Below are 19,735 nucleotides of genomic sequence, written 5' to 3'. Positions count from 1 at the left end.
TTGCTAATTACCGCTTAAACCTACGTGACCTTAGATTTCCTCTGGTGTTTAGCATTGAACACGTTATTTTAAAAAAAAGCCCTCATTGTGACTTAAGTCACTGTTCTTAGCACATTTTCATGAAGTTTTGAGAGCCGTATACAGACCGTGAATGTATGTGGTGTAAAAGAGGTGGAGAAAAGGCTACTGTAGGTTTCATAAGACCGTTTTGTGAGGGAAGAAGGCAGCAGGCAGTACTGAAGCCTTTATATCAAGTAGAAGCATCAAAGCCTGAAGCCCTGTGTGATTCTTCTGCCAAAGGAGTATGATGATTCTCAAAACGAAGCAACCCCCCCACATACGCTTGGGATGTGAATATCACCTCCGTGATGCACGATGACTTGTGAAGCTCACCAAAAACACCCTCTTCTCATTTCAGTTAATGCTTTTTGGCTTTTTACTTTCTACTTTTGTGTTTGCAAATTGTTAGTTTTCCGTTCTGCCCGGTTCGCCTCTGACTTCTAGCTTGCAGACTTTCACAGCTTGAACTGCTCTGCCACTCTAGTCTTTAAGATAGCGGGTTTTCAAATTGTGGTTTATAGGCAGTTGTCGAGATTTGCTCTTGTGCATGAAGAGTTGCTTCTTGTCTCTCGAATTTCACGTAGTGTATTCTCGGAAAAGAAGGAGCACCAGCAATATCTCCCCTGTAAAACTGCTCCTGTCTGCAAGGTGAAGGACTGAAGGCACCAACACCCCTCCCCTTCCCAAGGGCCGGAGTTGGGCCTCGGGATGGGAGCAACCTACGGCTCAGGGTACTCGAGGGATGCAAACGCCAAACAGGTCAAACCCAAACTCAAAATGAACAAATGAGCAAACCCTGCCCCGTGTTCTTAGCTTTCTTATCAACACCTTGCTTTCTAGGAACTTCATCTTCTGCGCTTCGCTTTGATTACAAGAATAACCAAGTCTTGCAATAGTTGGGTTTTTATTTCATATATTGATTTAAACTGCAAGTTTAATACATAACTAGTGGATAACATATTGTAGGAATATAGTGTTATGCTAAAATATGATTGAGAACTGCAGTTTGGTGCATAACATCTATTTAAAGTAGCCACGTAATTTGTTGGAGCCGAGATTGTACTGAAATAGTTCTGCGGTTTCATTATCATTTCTGTAGGCAGACCTCTGATCTAGATAACCAAGTGAGTGCTATTTTGGAAGAAAATATTCTAAATGCTTTCCTCTTTGTGAATTACAGGGGGATAAAAGGGGGGGATACTTCCTTTGTGAATCAAAGGATGGTATTTATTTCTCAAGTGTTCCAGGGCTTGCTTTTCTTGAAGCTTAAAATAGAACTTTGAGAGTTTTTCACCTTAACTAAAGGCTGTGTTTCTAAGAACTGAAAGATTTCTGTTCCTATGTATTCTGACACTTTTTCTTGTAGGGTTATTTTTGTCCAAACTGTGATTTTTTTCAGCCCATTCTGTAAATATTCACTGGACCTCTTCTGCAAATCCCTAGTGCAGCTTTAGCACTTCTGAACAAAGTACATGTCTGTAGGCTCTGCGTTGTGGTAGGAAAGGTATCATCCGGAGATCTTAAAAGCTGGGTTCCATCTCGGAAATGCCAAATTGTTGGTTTTTAATATAGAGACTCTCTCAAAGGTGGCTTCGGACAGGACCCACTCACCACCCTGGCCTTTCCGGCTGCAGAACCTGCAGCCAAGTCTTGAGATTGAAGATTGTCGTGAGCATCTTGGCTCCGCATCAGCAGCAACCCAGTGGTGCATGTGGTGCAGGTGGATCTTCGTTTCTCTGTGTCTGAGTCTATGTGAGCTTACGCACAGCTCTTGGCGACCGCTTTTCTCCGACTAGCCCTTTACCGAAGGGCTCCGAACGCGCCGGGGAAGGTGAGCAGAGAGGCGGCAGTGAGAGCTGCGGGAGCTCCGCTCTGCAGACACATCCCTGCGGCTGGGGGTAGATATGAGATCAGATTTTGAAGCACGTACAGCTATGTTCCGCCGTTTCAGAGAGTCACTAAAACTTCTGCACATAGTTTTGTTTGTTTATTTGGGTTGCTTGTATTTTGGGAGTTCTTTTTTGTTTGTTTTCCTTAGCACTTCACGGGCTCCTAATAACAGGAGGTAGCAAGCTGCTGAGCTCTGCAGCGTGATTTTGGCACATTTCCTTGGTAGAGGTTGAGAAGGCTTGAACTGCACTCTCCACCTCTCCTTCCCTCGGTAGCAAAAGGACAGTTAACCTCTTAGATCTGTAAATGTTTTAGTGAGAAATAGTTGGGGAACTTGTGTAAAGCTCCAAGCCATGAGAAAGCTGCGTTGGGCAGAGCCGGGCAGTGTTTGGGGAAGGAAATGGCTCAGACTATAGCCAAGGACAACCCAAGTCTAATCCTGGCTCTGAGTACAGACAAAGTTTTCATTACGTGATTATTTTTTTCCCCAGTAAGAGACCCAATTGCTGATCTCTGACACGTTTCATAAATAGCCATTGCATTTATGTGATCTGGTGGTTTGGGGGAGAAATATCCTTAAAAGCTTTATTTTTTTGTGAACAAACTTTCTGATGAAAACTCTTCTACAGAAAGATGCTTTCTGCTGCTTTTTGTGTTGGGAGAAGAGAAAGGGCATAATTGTTGCATGTTGTATTGAAATAAGCTGGGAGGGGAAGACGGGCTCACTGAGAGTGTTCGCTTTCGTTCAGCTGTTTCAGACTCTCAGCCATGCTATTGCCGGGACCGTGGCTATGAAGTCTCGTGAATCGTCACACCAAACCCCTGTATCACAGAATCCCAGACTGGCAGGGGTGGAAGGGACCTCTGGAGATGATCCAGTCCAACCCCCTGCCAGAGCAGGGTCACCCACAGCAGGTGGCACAGGAACGCCTCCAGGCGGGTTTGGAATGTCTCCAGAGACGGAGACTCCACCACCTCTCTGGGCAGCCTGTGCCAGGGCTCTGCCACCCTCACAGGAAAGAAGTTCCTCCTCATGTTGAGGTGGAACTTCCCATGCTCAAGTTTGTGCCCCTTGTCCTGTCACCAGTCACCACTGAAAAGAGCCTGGCCCCATCCTCTTGCCACCTGCCCTTTCAGTATTTATAAGCGTTGATGAGATCCCCCCTCAGCTGCCTTTTTTCCAGACTGAAGAGACCCAAATCCCTCAGCCTTTCTCCATGAGAGAGGTGTTCCAGTCCCCTCAGCATCTTGGTAGCCCTTTGCTGTCCCCTCTCCAGCAGTTCCCTGTCCTTCTGGAACCGGGGAGCCCAGAACTGGACACAGTATCTCTGACTTAAGCTAGATATGTGTAGGTAGTGCTAGAATTTCCTATTTTTTTTTTTTCCTTTTTAGGCCCTTTCTTCTTGGTACTGTGGGAACATTTAGCCCATCATTTTCTTTTGAAGCTCTCCCAGCAGTAAGTGATGATTTATCTGTGGTATGCCGTTCAGTAACCTACACCTGCATTTTGGCTAACTTCTCCAGCGCTGCTAGCTTGGTAGTCTGGGAGAAATTCAGAAGCTAGGGAATGCTGTTCATAACAACTCAGTGGAGCTCTAAATACCATTGTTTATTTCAATAGTAAGATGGGATCTGTGGAATCTTCTTAGGAAATATATCCTGTAGTTCAGAGCTGGTTAAAAAGCAGCTGGGAAGGAGACGGTGGGGAACTGCAAGGCCATTTGATTGTGCTGTAGGCATTAATATCTCCCTGGTCTTATTTCAGATGTTTGGAGTCACACTTTGCTTGCTCAGCTAATAGCACGCAATGTGATCATTAATCAAAGTAAATAATGTGTCGGTAGCAGGAAACATAAGGCACTGAACGCAGAGAGAGTTTGCATTGATTCCAGAGAATTTTGGACAGATGGGGACCATCGCCGCAATATAAATAGATAAGGTTTGGGATTCATGATTAGTTTTACAGTTCACCATGCATCACCTGAGCTGTAGTAATGGTATAGGAGCCCTTACCCTCTGGGAAACGCTGCTGGCTTTTAAATGCAGCTTTAACTCCCTTTTCTCTTTACTGCAGGCTGAAATCGTGCCTTCACACAGCTCAGCCCCCGGTGGCTGCGGGGTGTCCAGCTGCCGCCTGGGAAGGGCTCCCAGGAGGGGGCCGCACAGCCAGCACTGGGGAAGGCAGGTGCCCTCACACAAGGTCTCCATTTGCCAGGTTCACCAGATCATCATTGGTTTTATGTCACGTTTACAGAACAGTATTAGTGAAGAATCTAACGAGGTGACTGTACATTTAATATTTTGTACGTGATGCGTACATTTTTATCTGTTGTCTTTGGAAGGCTGCACCAGAATCAAGCGATTTGAAGCGGAGAACGTGCTAATTAGCAGGCAGTATGTAAATCCCGCGCGGGCAGGTTGTGTGCGGTACCGGGGCGGGCACTGCAGTACCAGCCACGGGGGAGGAGGAAGCCCTGCTAAGCTGGGAAGAGATGTTCCATGCTTGAGCTGGGAGCATTGGCACCTTAACAAAGAAATCCTGGTTTACCTCAATAGCAGGAGTTCTCGCTTAAGCACAGAGAGCCAGGGCTGCGAGCTCCTTGTTTCAGCACTGGAGGAGGATTTTTTTTTATTTTGTATTCTGTGTCTATAAAGTTTTCTCATTTTCTCTCTTTACGACTTTGGGAAAAAAAAAATGTTTGAAGTGATGTAATTTTTTTTTGTCTGTTGATGGAGTTGGTGGGAAATTGCAGCTGCTGGGCACTCCTCACTCAGGGATCTGGTGATTCATAAACTTGGGATAGAATCATATAATTGCCTAGATTGGAAGGGACCTTTCGGATCATTGAGTCCAATCATCCACCTACCACTGACAAAACCGTCACTGGATACTGGGACATCTTATAGAATCATAGAATCATAGAATGATTCAGGTTGGAAGGGACCTTAAAGATCATGTAGTTCCACCCCCCTGCCCTGGGCAGGGACACCTCCCACCAGACCAGGTTGCTCCAAGCCCCGTCCAGCCTGGCCTTGAACACCTCCAGGGATGGGGCAGCCACAGCTTCTCTGGGCAACCTGGGCCAGGGGCTCACCACCCTCACAGTGAAGAATTTCTTCCTGATATCCCATCTAAATCTCCCCTCTTCCAGTTTGTGGCCATTACCCTGTGTCCTATCATTGCACTCCCTGATCCAGAGTCCCTCCCCATCCTTCCTGCAGGCCCCCTTGAGGGACTGGAAGGGGCTTTAAGGTCTCCCCAGAGCCTTCTCTTCTCCAGGCTGAACCCCCCCAACTCTCTCAGCCTGTCCTCACAGCAGAGGGCCTCCAGCCCTCGGATCATCTTCACCCTCCAGCCCCTGAGCTCCAGGGTGGGAGGCAGGTAGTGCGGTCAGGCTCTACCGGCTGCCATGGGAGCGGGCTTTGCAGTGAGGAGGGGAAGGCAGTGGACACCTGGGGTGGGTGATAGGTAGTGATGGATGATGGGCTCTCCTTTGCTATGTGGTGTGGAAACTCAGTCCCAAGTGAGTTTATGGCATACTTGGATTTGAACCCAGAATCAGCAAAGTCCAAGCGCTTGGAGTCATAAAGTCATGAAGTAGTTCCGGTCAGACAGGACCTCTGGAGGTCCCTGGTCCAACGCCCACTCCAAGCAGGGAAAGATTAGATGAGCTCTCTCGAGGCATAATCCAGTCGAATTTTGGATTATGTTCAAGGCTGGAGAGTTTCATCCTTCATTGTATAATTGAAGAATCTTCCCTTACCTTGCCCAATTACGGAAGTTAGAGAACGTGATTTTACACAAACATCAAAATAATGCGGGTAGGATTTGATTATTAAGTAGCAGCTTAACTGGGAAAGCCGCCTAAGTAAGTGTTGTTTTACTGCCTCAGGACTAGTTGAGGCAAGTTGTGCTCCTCGCGAGCTGAGCTGGCCTGGTCAGGGCCCACGTAAGGCACAAGTTGTGAGTTGAATTGTCATGTCCAGGCATGGCTGGAAGAGGCGATACTGAGGGCTCCCACTGCCATGGGGACAAACCCAAGACTAGTAAGGTTCTATCCCAGAGAGAAAGGCTTGTATTTCCCCCTTTCTAGCCCTAGCATCAGCTCTTTTTTTTAAGTTGAATTCTTCATTCAAGGTTTTTCACCTTCAGTTGTGAGGTTGGTGCCCAAGAACCGGGTTGATGTGAGAGAGAACAGGGTGGTAGGTAAAACATTTGGGCACCGAAAAGGCCATCCACAAGCTAGAGTAAAAAGAAAATCCGAGGCTTCTTTTGTTGTCTTTTTTCTAATCATCAGAAAAAACGACTTTGTTAACATTTTCCCTAGATTAGCCTCAAGTGTTCTTATAAACATACATATACTTGACAAGAATTTGGGTCTTTTTCCTAGTAGAAAAGCATCTTAATTATTACCCTTTAAAGATGCATCATTGTGTAATTCGTAAGAAATTAAAGGGGTTTGGAAAACATTCCTTTTGAAACCTGTGCTGCATTTTGTCCGAAGAGTTGTAACTTTCTGTAGCTGTGCGTCCTGGCAAGTGTTCAGGACATTTCTGTGACAGTTTTGCTGTGCGTAAGTATTGCAGATCTGAGTATACAAAGATAATCTCTCTTGTAATACCCTACAGCACCATAAATTCTTGTAGACCCGATAATCAAAAGTTACCTAGTAAGCTGGCCCCCGCATTGGTGGGGGTCGGTGAGCCTCTAACAGTTGGGCTCGTGCAGGGGGCTTCAATTAGGTGCATCACCGTGGTCATTTCATTATCTATGGACATTGTATTTGTGTGTTGTGTTGTGCGATACCTTGGTTTAGATGAAGCTGTATCCCCTGTGCAGTTCGTCCCTAACTGCATAGGACTGAGCAGGTGCCTGGTGACCGAGGCACAAGGTTGAGAGCTGTGGTCTGGGTTGTCTCCCCGCTCTGAGACTGGCACTGTGTGGTGCTGAGACTCATAGAATCACAGAATGTGCTGGGTTGGAAGGGACCTCTAAAGGCCATCTACTCCAACCCCCCTGCAGTCAGCAGGGACATCTTCAACTAGATCAGGTTGCTCAGAGCCTCGTCCAGCCTGGCCTTGAATGTCTCCAGGGATGGGGCCTCCACCACCTCTCTGGGCAACCTGGGCCAGTGTCTCACCACCCTCAGTGGAAAGAACTTCTTCCTAATGTCTCATCTAAACCTGCCCTGCTCTAGGTTAAAACCATTGCCCCTCATCCTATGACTACATGCGCTTGCAAACAGGATGTTTATTTTTTTCTGTGCTGCTGTTTGCTTCCTTGTAACTGCGAAATAAATCTCCGTTGCTTGCAGAGGATTTTGAGAATGCAGATATGTTAATGCTGGCTGGCTCAGATCCCTTTGTAGGAAAACCCTTGGAAGGGCTATAGAGAAGTTCTAGAAGACTGCAGCTGGTATGGCTCTGTATTGGGTCCAAAAGGTCTTTCGGCACAGACCCGGATCTGAGTGAGGAGGAAGGGCCTCGAGAGCGGGAGCTGGGTTACATGCCATGGAAGCTGGTCTGCTCCCCTGGGTGGTGCCAAGGGGTGGGTGAAACACTCTTGCCCTTTCCTCGTATGAATCTGCAGCTGATGCCCTCCTTCTTGAGCCTCACATGCTTTGGAAATTATTGTGATGGTATGGGTGGTCAGCTGAAAAATCATTGCTTTTGCATCTAGGACTTGCTATTATGCGTTTGATGCTCTATCACGCAGCAGCGTTGACTGTTAAAAATAGTTTCAGCCTTCAGCACATGGAACTGCAAAAAGCCCTGTGCTTTGGTGGCCGTGGAGAAGCGCTAGCAGGCTGCTCTGAGAGCTCAGCACTATTCACATGCAAATGCTCTTTGTCTCACCAAACTGGAACACTGCAACTCATCGCAGAAGTAGGTGTAGCAAAAAGATTTGGCGTGCCTGATGTTACACCAGTAGAAATTCGAAAACTGTCTGTGTATGCAGAAGTAATGGTGCTATCAAGCAGTGTGAATTCTGTGGATAATGCACTGAGGAGGAATACCTAATGACTGATTTCTAAATACTGGGCCTGAGACAACCTCAATATTAAACCCCTCATTACACAGGCTTCCTGGCTGCAACGTACCTGTGCTGGAGCACAGCCCTTCATTTTGAAGAGTACGAACAAGCAGATGGCAGAAATGGACCAGTGTCGTCTCTCCCAGTACAGGAGAGTCCCAGTAGTGGACTTCAGAGGGGCTCTGAGTGCGAATGCGCACGTGCCCTCCCCTCCTTTTACTCAAAAGTTCTTTATCTTGGGAATTTTTGAGGGTAGTTGTGGAGTTGACAGCGTGCTGGTGAAAGAAACTGTAGGAGGAGGACAAATAGCAGTAAGGAGGTAGGAATGGAACGAACTCTGAGATCAAGGGTGACATGCGTGTGCCAGTCTGTCAAATTAATAGCGGAGACAAAAGCTAAGGCAGAGCATTAAAGAACAGATTGTGTTAAGTTATCTGAACTGCTCTCGTTTGCATATGGTGCCATGCAAAGTGACTTTGGAAATGATTTGATTTTCCACTGTGCACGCACAGGGTCCTGAAAATAGCACAAATACTTCAGCAGATTTGCTTGAAAACACTGAAAATTTTCCCTTCTGTGAGAGCTCCTTTGGCTGTTGTGGTTTAAAATAAATCACGTTTCCATGCATTTTGACTTCCTTGGGCACGACGGGAGATTATGAACTACTTCATATGCAGGGTGACATTTCAGATGTGGGTGTACGGGGCCCTCACATCCATTTTGCAGCTACTTGCTTTGTCACTTACTTCATCTGTATGCGACCTGTCTCCATCAGTGGAACTTGACATGTTCTGCGAAGTTCCTGCAGGCTCCGGTTTGCCGGGAGGATCTATTTCTTCCTTAAACTGTAAATATGTGGGCGTTATCACTCAGCTTCTTGGTCGGAGCTGCTAATGCTATAAACGGTCTTTGGGGCTCTGATCCCAAACCACTTGGCCACTCTTGCTCGTCTGATGGCAGCTGCAGTTTGAACCAACCAACACAGTCAAGGAGGCCAGGTGCACCTCCCTCGGAGACCAGAGAGCCTTAAGCATGAGCCCCGTCGTGGCATCCCGGAGGTGGTCGGTCAGAGCGGCTTTAAAGGCTCTGGGATAGCCGAGGATTTCCTGAGACAGGCAAATAGCGAGCTCAGCCATTTTTGGGGTGCCTTTGTGGCATTGTGAAATGCGTCTGGTGGGGTGTCTGATTCGTCTTGCTGAGTAGGGCAGGGGAGGGCTGGGAAAAGAGAAGAATGGCCAACGGAGTAAAGCAGAAAGGCTGAAATGGAAAAATGACAACTTTCTCCCAAAGAGACCAGGTGCCAGAACTACGCAGCTGAAGGCAGCCCTCACTTGTGAAGTACCACCGAGTACCTCCCGGCCGTGGCGCTGGCAGCGCCTGGCAGCAGGGAGAAATGTGATTATTTGAAGCGTGTGACCATAAAGAAGTGCTGAGACCCTGCGGATCGTGCCGACCCCGGAGCCTCCCCGCCAGCAACTGTCTTTTAGCAAATAAACCCGCTGGGCCTCTAGGTAACAGTCGCTTCTGGAGCAAGGCCTGGAGCCTGGTTCAGTGTCACAGGCAGCATTTAAAAGAGAAGCCTCCCACTGTACATCTCCTAACAGTAAAGCCAACTTTTGCAGTAACGTCTAGGAGTTAGAGATAGATGCTCTGTAAGCACAGAACAACACAATCGCCCCTGCCATGTGCTTTATGATCAGGTTTGTCCCGGTAACACCTTGCTCCGAGGTATGAAAATCTGAGACTGGGATTTTTTCAGTGCCTCACCTCACCTGCGTGTTGGCAGTTTGCCACCCGCAGCCCGGACACCTCGAGCCCTCTGAGATCAACGCTGCCTTGGGCTCCTTCCCTGAGGTGGGTACGATCAGGCAAAGAACACGCTTTACTCCCTCGGGAAGTGATCACAGCTATTACCTAGTTATGGAGATTTGTCCCCAAAGGCAATATTCAAATATATCATTCCAACTTCAATAAATAGACATGGGGACATTCCAGCGCTTCTTCTCAACAAGTTTTACTCACCTATTACTTCTTGTCAACTGCAATATCACGTATTTTGCAAACGAATAATTTATTTGCTGCTATCTAGTACTTCTTGCTAAGAAATTTTTTTTCTCAGGATACTGCGAGAGACATTTCTTTGATATGATCAACCTCAACAACACTCTGCGAAAATAAGAGTAACTTTTGGATAACTGAAAAGCTTTCTGGGACTACCAGTGAAAGATATAATTTTAAAATGGAGATTGAGATATTGATAAAAATACAGTTGAAAGTAACGAGTGATAGCTGCACTTGTCCAGCATGGATCCTGTTTGCTTGTTCGCGGAGGTTATTTATTTAGTCATGCACTTGCAAAACAGCCCAATTACAAAAACAAGCCCTAGCTTAACTTTTTTTTTTTTTCCTCCAAGTGCTTTAAACTGGGGAACTGCCTGAGTAATTTTCTTCTGAGCAGAAGTAATTACCCAGGTTTGTACTTGGTGGCTTTCTTTTTATTAAGGTTTAGAAACAATGCTGTATTTTGAGTCCCATTATTCTTTTCACCCCTAGCATTGAGCACGGCGTTAGCGAGCCAGCTGAGGTTTGCTTTGCTTGCGGGGGGGGAAACATGATTGACGTTTATCAGTGGTTAATAAATTCCGTGGCTAAAGTCAATCTGCAGCAGCAGCAAAGACTGTTTCGTAATGCTATTTCCTCAGTAAATGACATTATAGAATTTCCTTGACTATTCAACTTTCTGGTTTTGAAAATTTCTAATTTATTTTGGAAGCCGGGTGGTAATGAGCTTGCAGGCAGTTTATCACGTAATTTCCAACTGGCAGCAACGCTGGTCTGTGACTGCGTTTTTGCTTCTGATAGTGTCTGTTTGGTTCATGCTTTACCAAGCATTAAGGTAAAAAATACACTCCGTGGTAATTGGGAGCCCTGCCTGTGCTTCACTGGAGGGAAGATGAGTTTAGGGGTATGTTATCTATCACCGTGCCCCTGAAAACAGGTATGGGTCTCTCTGTGAAACCCTTGCAGTGGGAGATGGCGATGGGGAAGTGGCTGTGCTGCGGTCATCCATGACTATATGATGATAAATTCCCATCGGCGGCAAAGGGATCATCGTCTGGAGGACAAACCTTATGAAGAATGACCGAGGGAGCTGGGGTTGTTTAGCTTGGAGAAGAGGAGGCTGAGGGGAGACCTTATCACCCTCTACAACTACCTGAAAGGAGCTTGTAGAGAGATGGGGGCTGACCTCTTCTCCCTGGTGACAAGTGATAGGACGAGAGGAAATGAGTTCAAGTTACGTCAGGGAGGTTTAGATTGGATATTAGGAAACATTTTTTCACTGAAAGGGTTATTAAACATTGGAATAGGCTGCCCAGGGCGGTGGTGGATTCACCATCCCTGGAGGTGTTTAAAAAAAGGGTAGATGGGGCACTTAGGGACATGGTTTAGAAGTGGCTATTGTCAGGGTAGGTTAAAGGTTGGACTCGATGATCTTAAAGGTCCCTTCCAACCTCAGCGATTCTATGATTCTATGATTCTATGATTCTATCTTCATCTCGCACAGTCTTTCTTTTCCCGCATCAAATGGACTTAGAAAGTGAATTCCACCTTCTCTGCTCCTCTGTGCTGAGGCATCAGGGCCTGAGGAACTAGATTTGAGCCACGAAAACTTGTCTCCTGGGGCGCAGGGACTTTCCTTCCTGGGGCCGCAGGCTGAGAAATCCAGCCCAGCAAGGCAATTGGAGTGGTGGCACTGAGCCTGCAAACCAGGACGTGTGGCCAAGGTTTCCTCCCTGGCGCCTGGGGGTTTGCAGCCCCTTCGCTGAGGTGGCCGCGGTCTGACCACGGCAATTTTTTCCCCAAGCAATGCACTCGCCATTGGGGTCAGGTGTGGGTACATTGCGCGTCTCGAGAACTGAGCGCTTTTGTATGCGTCTCCAGCAGTGTTCCCAAATGGGTCCGTGCTCAATGAAACGTTTGTTCATTTAGCTTTTATCTTAGGAGCAGGGTTTTCAAATAGTCATGCATCAAAACCATCATATTTTGGAAAGCATTACACTCAGTAAAATAAGCAACTAAGACATCATCTGCCAATATTCTTGTGGCAAGTAAATTTAAAATTCAGGTGGTGTTGGAGGCTAACACAGCATTGAGCACCCTGAGGTGGGGTTGAGACTAAATTTTGGCAAGTCAGGGATTAACCCCAATGCTCACAGCAGATGTAGTCCTTTCCATGTGTGGTTCAAACCTTGTTCCTCTGAAAGAATTAGCACGCCGGCCACAAACTCAGCATGTGTTACGCAAGATAAAAATGGGCATTCATTATAAATCATCATGGGTACCAAAAAATGCTATTTGAAGACTTAAGGGAACTTACAGTTTATACAGTTTATACCAATTGTGTATGAGCTTGCAGAGGAGATACAAGGATGCCTACACAGCTCTTGCAGGCTCTGCTGTTTTAGAGTTGGTGTCAATTGCTGACTTGAGTTCCTTCTTCCAAAAAATTCGTTACTGTCAGCAATGAATAGACATTTTTTTGTTGAGCTTCTTCCTATGCTTGCCTTGGGGGGTGATGAGAGGTGCACCTACAGCGTTGTACCATGCTGTATGTCGGAGTGGCTGCTTGCTTGCCACAGCTAATGTCTGAAGCACGGAGACATTGCACCACGAGGGTGCCGTGTTGTTTTTTGAGCCTTAGGTTACAGGTGAGGAAAAGTTTGATTTATTTGTTTTGGATATTTATAGAGGTTTCTTTACATGAAACTACTCAGAGAGATTGAATTACTCGGAGAAAGCGGGCTGTTTCCTCCCTGCCTCACCGTTTGAGGGGTCTGATGTGAAGAGAAGAGCCCTCTCTTCTAGTGAAGAAGAAGAAGAAGAAGGAGCCCTCTCTCGCACTATCCTGAGCCCTCTCTTCTAGTGAAGAGAGGAGCCCTCAGGCTGTGCTGCAGTCAGCAGAGGAGGAGGAGTGTGTCCTCTGGGATACAGCTCAGCATGTCTGTGCATCTGTCTGATGCCTAATTGCCTTCAGCCGCTCCATGGCCAACGGCGTAGACCTTTCTGATTGATTGTATCCCTCGCTGTGGCCACTGAGGTATCCATTCACTGGCCGATACAGGCTGGTGGTTGCTTTGTGGAGGACAGGGCTGGGGAGCACCTCCCCGCGCGGGGGGTATCCCCAGAGGCGCGGGGCTGCAGCGAGCGGCTGGAGCCGGCCCAGGCAGCGCGCCAGGACTACAGCATCTTTGCAGCAGCTTTACGGGAATGTGCGCAGTATTTTCTCTGCTGTTGCCCGGCGTGACGAGTCGCTTTGAAATAACAGCAAAGAGACCTTTCAGGTATAGGGTGAAGAGGAGATTAAAAAAGGAAGAACAGGTTTTTATAGACATGTGCACCTCTGTGTAATAAAACATCAAATGTTATGAAGTGAATTCAGCCTCATAAAGTGAATTTAGCCTCATTTTTAGTCCTCTTAAGGTCAGAGGATGATAATGTGAAGGAAAACCTATTCTAGACATTTCTTCAGGCATTGCAGTTCCTTCATTAGCCTTTATTTCTTCTCACGTCTGCTCTCTGACAGCTTTTCAAGTCTCAGGTTCTTGCTTTTTGAAATGCTTTGATGTGCTCATCTGTCTGACAAACTGTTTAAGGTCTCGATCTTAATTTAACATTTGGAGATACCCACAAAGAATTTTGTTAATGAAGTCTTTAAAATACTAGTTGAAGTTCTAGTTTTCTTCATGGATGAAGTTTTACCCTTGCCATTATTTTTCCTTTGGAATGATGTTCCTATTTAACATCTAGGAAATTTTAATTCCTGCAAAGCAGCAAGGGGCTTTTAGGCCTAGGGATGTAATTAAATGAGGATTTTTTTGGGGGGGGGGGGCTTTTGTTAAAAGAGCAGGAATACGACATAAGCCTTTGATACAGCAGAGGCAGGAGAGCAAAATGGTTGCCCAGCCTCAGATTAGAGGTAAATTGATGCATAGTGCACTGTTTTCTGGACTGAAGCTGTGGTTTTCCCTGTCTCCAGTTTGGTGAAAGGTAATGAAATTGAACTTGAGCGTGGCTCGTAAACTATATTAATTAATTTTGGAGTTGCTGACGATGATAGCAGTCTGAATTCCTGAGTCTGTAACATGGGACTGATGGGAATAATTCATTGCAATGTTGCAGCCTGATTTGGCATTTCAGATCCATAACGCGAGACGCAGCGGCTATAAAAGCCTCCTTGAGGCATGAGGAAAAGATGTATCATAAGAGGAAAAGGTTGACATTAAGAGGAAGAAAATGTTTCCAAAAGGCTTGCGAAACTAGGAAGCCGCATCTGCCTTACAGTTAAGAATATTTGGGGCTATTACGGGAGCCCCGCTGCGGTGCTTAGGGACCACTGCAGCCCCGAGGAGAGACCGAGCCGAGAGGAGCACGGGTGAGAGAGGAGCACGTCTGCCCTGTCCTCTTTGCCTTTGCTGACATTGGCATGTGCGAACTTCCAGTGTAGCCTGAAACGGCTTCCCACTAGAATCACACACAATATTGCTTTGCTCTCGTAACATTTGCATTTAAAAAAAAAAAAAAAGAAAAATTAAAATATGTGGTAACAGCTTTCCTGGCAGTGTGAATAGCATGAACCTACTGCCAGTTTTAAGGCCTTTGTCATAACCTTGGTCACAGCAGACTAGTCAAAATATGATGTCTTTTTGAGAAGCCAAAATAATCTTTTTTTTTTTTTTTTTTTTTCTCCAAGGGGAAAAAAATACTTCTGGAATGTAGAATTTGCTATTCTACCAACAACTGGCAGTGTTTTGGTTGGTTGTTGTTTGGTTTTGTTTTTTTTTCTTTTTCCTAAGTGCTTTCCCTCGCAAATGAGCTGATGTAAATAAAGTCCTTTCATTATCTAAAATAACGTAAAGTAATTCCATTTGGCTAATGTGTTGATTCTTGTTGATTTTGAAAAGAAAACTATTTTGCCTTTGGCTGAAGTGAAAAGTGCGCGTGCGCAGCCCCACCAGTAAAAGGGAGCCCTTTACATCCTACTGCCGGCACTTTCGTGAGGTGGGGACATGAGGGATCTTTAAAAGCGAGAAAGCTGCATCAAGAGGTTTGGCAAGGTTCGTTAAAGGCTAATTAGAAAATTCATATTAACACTAGGCAGCCAGACCCTTTTATCTCCCAAGCAAAAACAATAAAAGTTTCATCACGTACAAGTAAATACATGTTTAAAATGTATTATGGAAATAAATAATCTTCATGTTTAATTAATCTCCTTAGATAATAATTGATGTCCATTAGGGGTTCTGACCAGGCATTAGGTAGGAGCAGCTTCGCCATAGCACGGTGTAGCATTGGATGTGCCATTCTGGATTGTCCATAGTGGGACTTGTAGCGAGTGAACTGAAATAAAAATTCTTTTTCAGAAGAGTTATGAAAGATCTTTTTTAAAGAGTTCGTCTGCTTTCTGAGCGGTGGAGTCTTGGCACACGCTCAAAAACCCATGACTCAGCACCTTTACATTGAGGGGGTTTTAATGTTTCTTTTAACTACTTCTGTAAGTTTTATTCATTTTAGGATCACGTTATTTTCAGTTGTTGGTTCTCAGCCATGGGGAATAACCTCCCTCCCCCTGCTCCCAAGAATTTTCCGCTTGGTCATTCGATTACAAAATATGAGTTCTGTGAGACTCAGAGCGATGTGGACATTTACAACCTGAGTAAATCCAGGCGTAAAATTAAGTTGTTCAGCAGCTCCTCCGCCGTGCGGCTCTTCAGGCTGCCCTGACGTCCCTTTTTGCGCCCGTCACCTGCCAAGCGTGCGCTGGGCCATGGCGGACGTCTGGCGGAGCCCGTCCTTCTCCCCAGCCGCTGCCCTTTCCTCCGCGGGACGGCTTATCTGTGCAACACTGGGCAGCGTTCTGAAATTGTGCGAAAGCTTTAAATAAACAGTGTATTTTGGCCTGAATGGAGGCGGGGGGGGGTGGGGTGATGGCTTTTTGAAGTGCGGGATTGTGGCCGCTCACACGCTACATCTGAGTAGCCCATGCTGCAGAGCGGGTACCGTGTGCCTGCAAAATTAGTTATTAGAAAATGATTGGGAAAGGTAAATGAGTTCTCTGAGGCTTTTTTCTTTGTTGTTGTTGCATTTATCACAATTACGTGTGATTCGTGTAACAGGATTTCAGGAAATCTTAACTATAGAAAGCGGAGTTCTATATGTGCAATTCATAATGGCACGCTTCAGTGAAAGAGATGAGCGTCGCGCTCTCACTCGAAGTCTTGACCATAATGAGTTTAGGAGAGTTTTCAATTCCCAAATTAGAATCATAGAATGGTTTGGGTTGGAAGGGACCTTAAAGATCATCTTGTCCCCACTTCCCTGCCCTGGGTGATGTTTAGAACTCCGCTGGAAGACGCAGCTGCTCAGTTCTTAGTGCTGTTGCACGGGTCATTGGGGACTGCGGCGTTTTGGCTGCCCCACAAGAAATGTATTTCCATGAACTTTAAATATTATTCATCGGTACTGACCTTGCAGTAACAGTATTTCCCAGAGGAAACTCAACTTTTAAGGCTTCATAATTTTCAATGCAAATCACTTTGGAACCCTGCGTTAAAGGGGAAAACCCTCATAAGAGATTCATTTCACAGCTGTAATTATAAAAATAATGTTCTAATCTGAAAAAAAAAAAAAAAGGCTAATAGATGGGAAAATCCAGAGAGAACCCCTTAACATCTAAACCCAAGCCAGCCCAGTGACTCAGATATTATTAGTTGTTATTGCTTGGTGTTCTTAAAGAACTTTCTCTGAGAGTATCTTGAAAGACTAATAACTCAATGAAATAAGCTGCACTTTTCCTGTCTTAGGTAGGCTAGGTCTTAAAGCTAACAGTGCAAAGTGTAGCCTTGTAGTCTGTAAACATTAAATAAGCATTTTGCAGAGGCAGTGGCTGTAGCAGAGGCCCCGGCGTGTGTTTCTTCACTCCTCTGTGACCACTTGACCCATTATTGTGGCGAGTCCCACCTGAAGGGACAGAAATAAGCACACCCATTTTATTTTAATAGAAATGGCTCTAACTTCTAGATGGTGACAAAATTAGACTTGTGACTATGAACTCCTGGGGTAAGTACACTTGATCATTCCTAAACAGTTGTCTTAAATTCGGCCCAAATGTTTCCTGCTGATAGAAAAACCACTTCCTTCACTTTGCATATATTCAGAGCCGGTACCTTATATGATATCTGCAGCTTGGCCAGTGGGTGTCATTCTGGGAAGAAAAGAGCAAGCTAAGGTGGAATTCGCTCTCCGCAGTGATAACGGTTTGGAGGTTCGGCTCTCCTTTGGCTGCCTGTACTGCTGTCACCCGGGATTAAAAGCTGTAGATATCCCAGGGCTGCAGCGAGGGCTTTCAGCAGCTTGGATGAGGACTGCAAAGATGCACCAGAGCAGTGTGGGCAATGGCTTCTGGGAAGATCATGAAAAAATAAAGTATGGCTAATGGACCTCAGTCCCTCTAGCTTCGTTTTTGGCAGTAGTTCGTGGTAACACAAAGTAAGTACGAAGCCTGGCGCCAAGACAAAACGCTGGTGATTTATGCTTGCTTTAAGAGATCGTAAAGCCAAGAGGGATCTTTAAGGGCTTCCCTGAATTAACTCCTGTTTGAACTAAAGCTGGGAGCTTCAGCCAGACCTTGCAGGACTGTAGCTGCCCCATAGCTGTGGCGGCGGGAAGCTGAGCTCAGGGACCGTCGCCGTTGCCGCAGAGCTTGGGTTCAGCGGGGCAGGGGCCGAGGCGGCGGTGGGTTTGTGGGCTGGTTTGCAAGCCCAGAGCGGAGCAGGGGGAGAGCTTTGCTGGATGGGGCGGGAGGAGCTCTCTCCTGGGCTGCCCTGCATCTGCTGGCCTACGGGCTTGGCCGCCAGCTGGAGGGGTGACATCCTGGTGTGTGGGGACGAGCCCTGCTGAGTATCTGGACCCTCCCAAGACCAGCATGGGTCACGTTTGTGATGCTGAGCAAAACTGACGTGGCAAAAATCGCCCGGGCAAGTAGCATGTGGAGAGTTTTCCCACTTTGGCAAGCGGGTCAGTGGGAGACGGAGAGAAACAGAGCCTGGAGGAGTGGGTGTTTGCGCCTGGCGATGAGCTGAGATGGGCCTTACATCTCCTGTTTCGGGCCTTTTTGGACCCTTTTGCTCCTGCCAGTCAGGCGTGTGGGGTGCTGGACTGCATTTCCTGCCCCCGCTGCTCGGGTGCCGTTGAGGAGTGAGTTTTTGGATCTGCCCTGTGCTCATCCTTGTTGATGGCATCCTACAGATCAGTCCCATCTCCAGGGGGAATGAAGTCTCGTGGTGGTTTTGTTTGTTTGGGGTTGTTTTTTTTTTTGGTCTTTTTAACTTAAACCTGGTATTTGTATTTGATACCAAAACATTTGAAATAATCCCCTTCAGAATTAAAATGACATCTCATCATTTCTATATTAAGATTTAAAACCATCGCAATATCTTAAATTTACATAAAACCAATATTTAAGCATTAAACATTTGCCATTAACATGTAAAGAAGGCTACAACCCAGGGAATTCTCTGTCTAAACACAGGAAATTATGCTTAATTGCAAACCATTGTAGTTCGGTAGAGCAGCTATCCTCAATCCTTTCTTAGGCAAAGGTGTAGGTGAGGTGAGGTCTTTTCTAGCCCTTTCATTGTATTATAATCAGCAACAATTGGCTCAAGTCACTAATTATGGAGATAATTTTCTTCATATGATGACTCTCATTTAAGTGCTAATCATGTTTGATGTTTTCTTTTGTAGACAGTGCACCTATTAAAATACTTCCCCCCACCACACACCTTGTTAATTGAATTCCAGCTTCTATCCAAAAGCAGTTTGACTCAAATTGCAGGTAAAGTTAATCATTCAGTAAGTAAGAAATGCAAGAACTAGGAAAAAGTATAGTTGCAAACCACGATGTGCTATCAGCATGAAAAAACTTGAAGTTACTGTAAAGATACGATCGGTGGTAACTGTTAGCAGGCTATCAGAATCCGTCTTTTCCTTTGGGGGAAGGTTAACAGGTAACTGGGATTTTACAATAGGGTTAACATCAGTTACTGAAATGGAAATGTTTTGGCTGCAGCTGGTGGCTCCCAGTTCAATCTTCTCTTTAGCTCACAATTCTGCTTTGCGTAGCATTGCCTCTGATGTGTCCTGCTCGTTCAGCGCCCAGGTTTAGCGTGTGTCACTGTCAGGCGGGGGAAAGGGGGAGGTTGGGGCCTCTCTGGCCCTTCCTGAGGGTTGGGCTGAGTCCAGGGGAAGGGAGAAACCAACACCGGCAGTGTCCCCATGCCACAGGCTTTGTCACTGGTGGACTTGGCTCCGTCTTTTCAAGGGACAATATTTTGCTCCGTTACAGAAAAGGATCTAGACTGAAGACACTCGGGCCACCTCTCTATTGGCCACAGGGTACTTGTGTGTCCGGGGCAGAGAGCGACTCCTGACCTGATAAGACGTGGGCAGTCCCCTTGCACTTCACTGGTGCAGAAGGGATGTCTTCTGCTCCAAGGCATCTCAGGGAAGGAATGTCCTCTGCTGTTGTTTAAGAGATCCGCTCCCTTTCTTATGCAAAGCATATAGTAACAGTAGCAGAAAGCATCATTAACCTTCCTTCCATTCGGGGAGGAACTGGTTGACTGCACCGAAATTATTACGGGTGATATATTGGGTAACAAACAGGAATGCTAATTGGAGACAATGTCAGAG

General features: G+C 46.2%; 1 protein-coding gene across 10 annotated transcripts in view; it reads left to right on the top strand.

Moving 5' to 3' along the window:
• The window catches only part of HTR2C (5-hydroxytryptamine receptor 2C), a 260,631-nt gene that overhangs the window by 139,882 nt on the left and 101,014 nt on the right, over positions 1 to 19,735 (top strand). The window contains exon 1 of one of the 10 annotated variants that reach the window (XM_074600891.1): positions 17,423 to 17,530. The exons of the other annotated variants lie outside the window; for them this stretch is intronic. The gene's annotated coding sequence lies outside the window, so the exon portion shown is untranslated. Of the gene's footprint in view, positions 1 to 17,422; positions 17,531 to 19,735 lie in introns of those variants that run through there. 10 annotated transcript variants of the gene reach the window in all.

The sequence above is a fragment of the Larus michahellis genome, chromosome 9, assembly GCF_964199755.1.
Source record: "Larus michahellis chromosome 9, bLarMic1.1, whole genome shotgun sequence".
In the NCBI taxonomy this organism is placed as follows: Eukaryota; Metazoa; Chordata; class Aves; order Charadriiformes; family Laridae; genus Larus; species Larus michahellis.
Note: the sequence above shows the minus strand (reverse complement) of the source record. Positions and strands in the feature narration are given on the sequence as shown.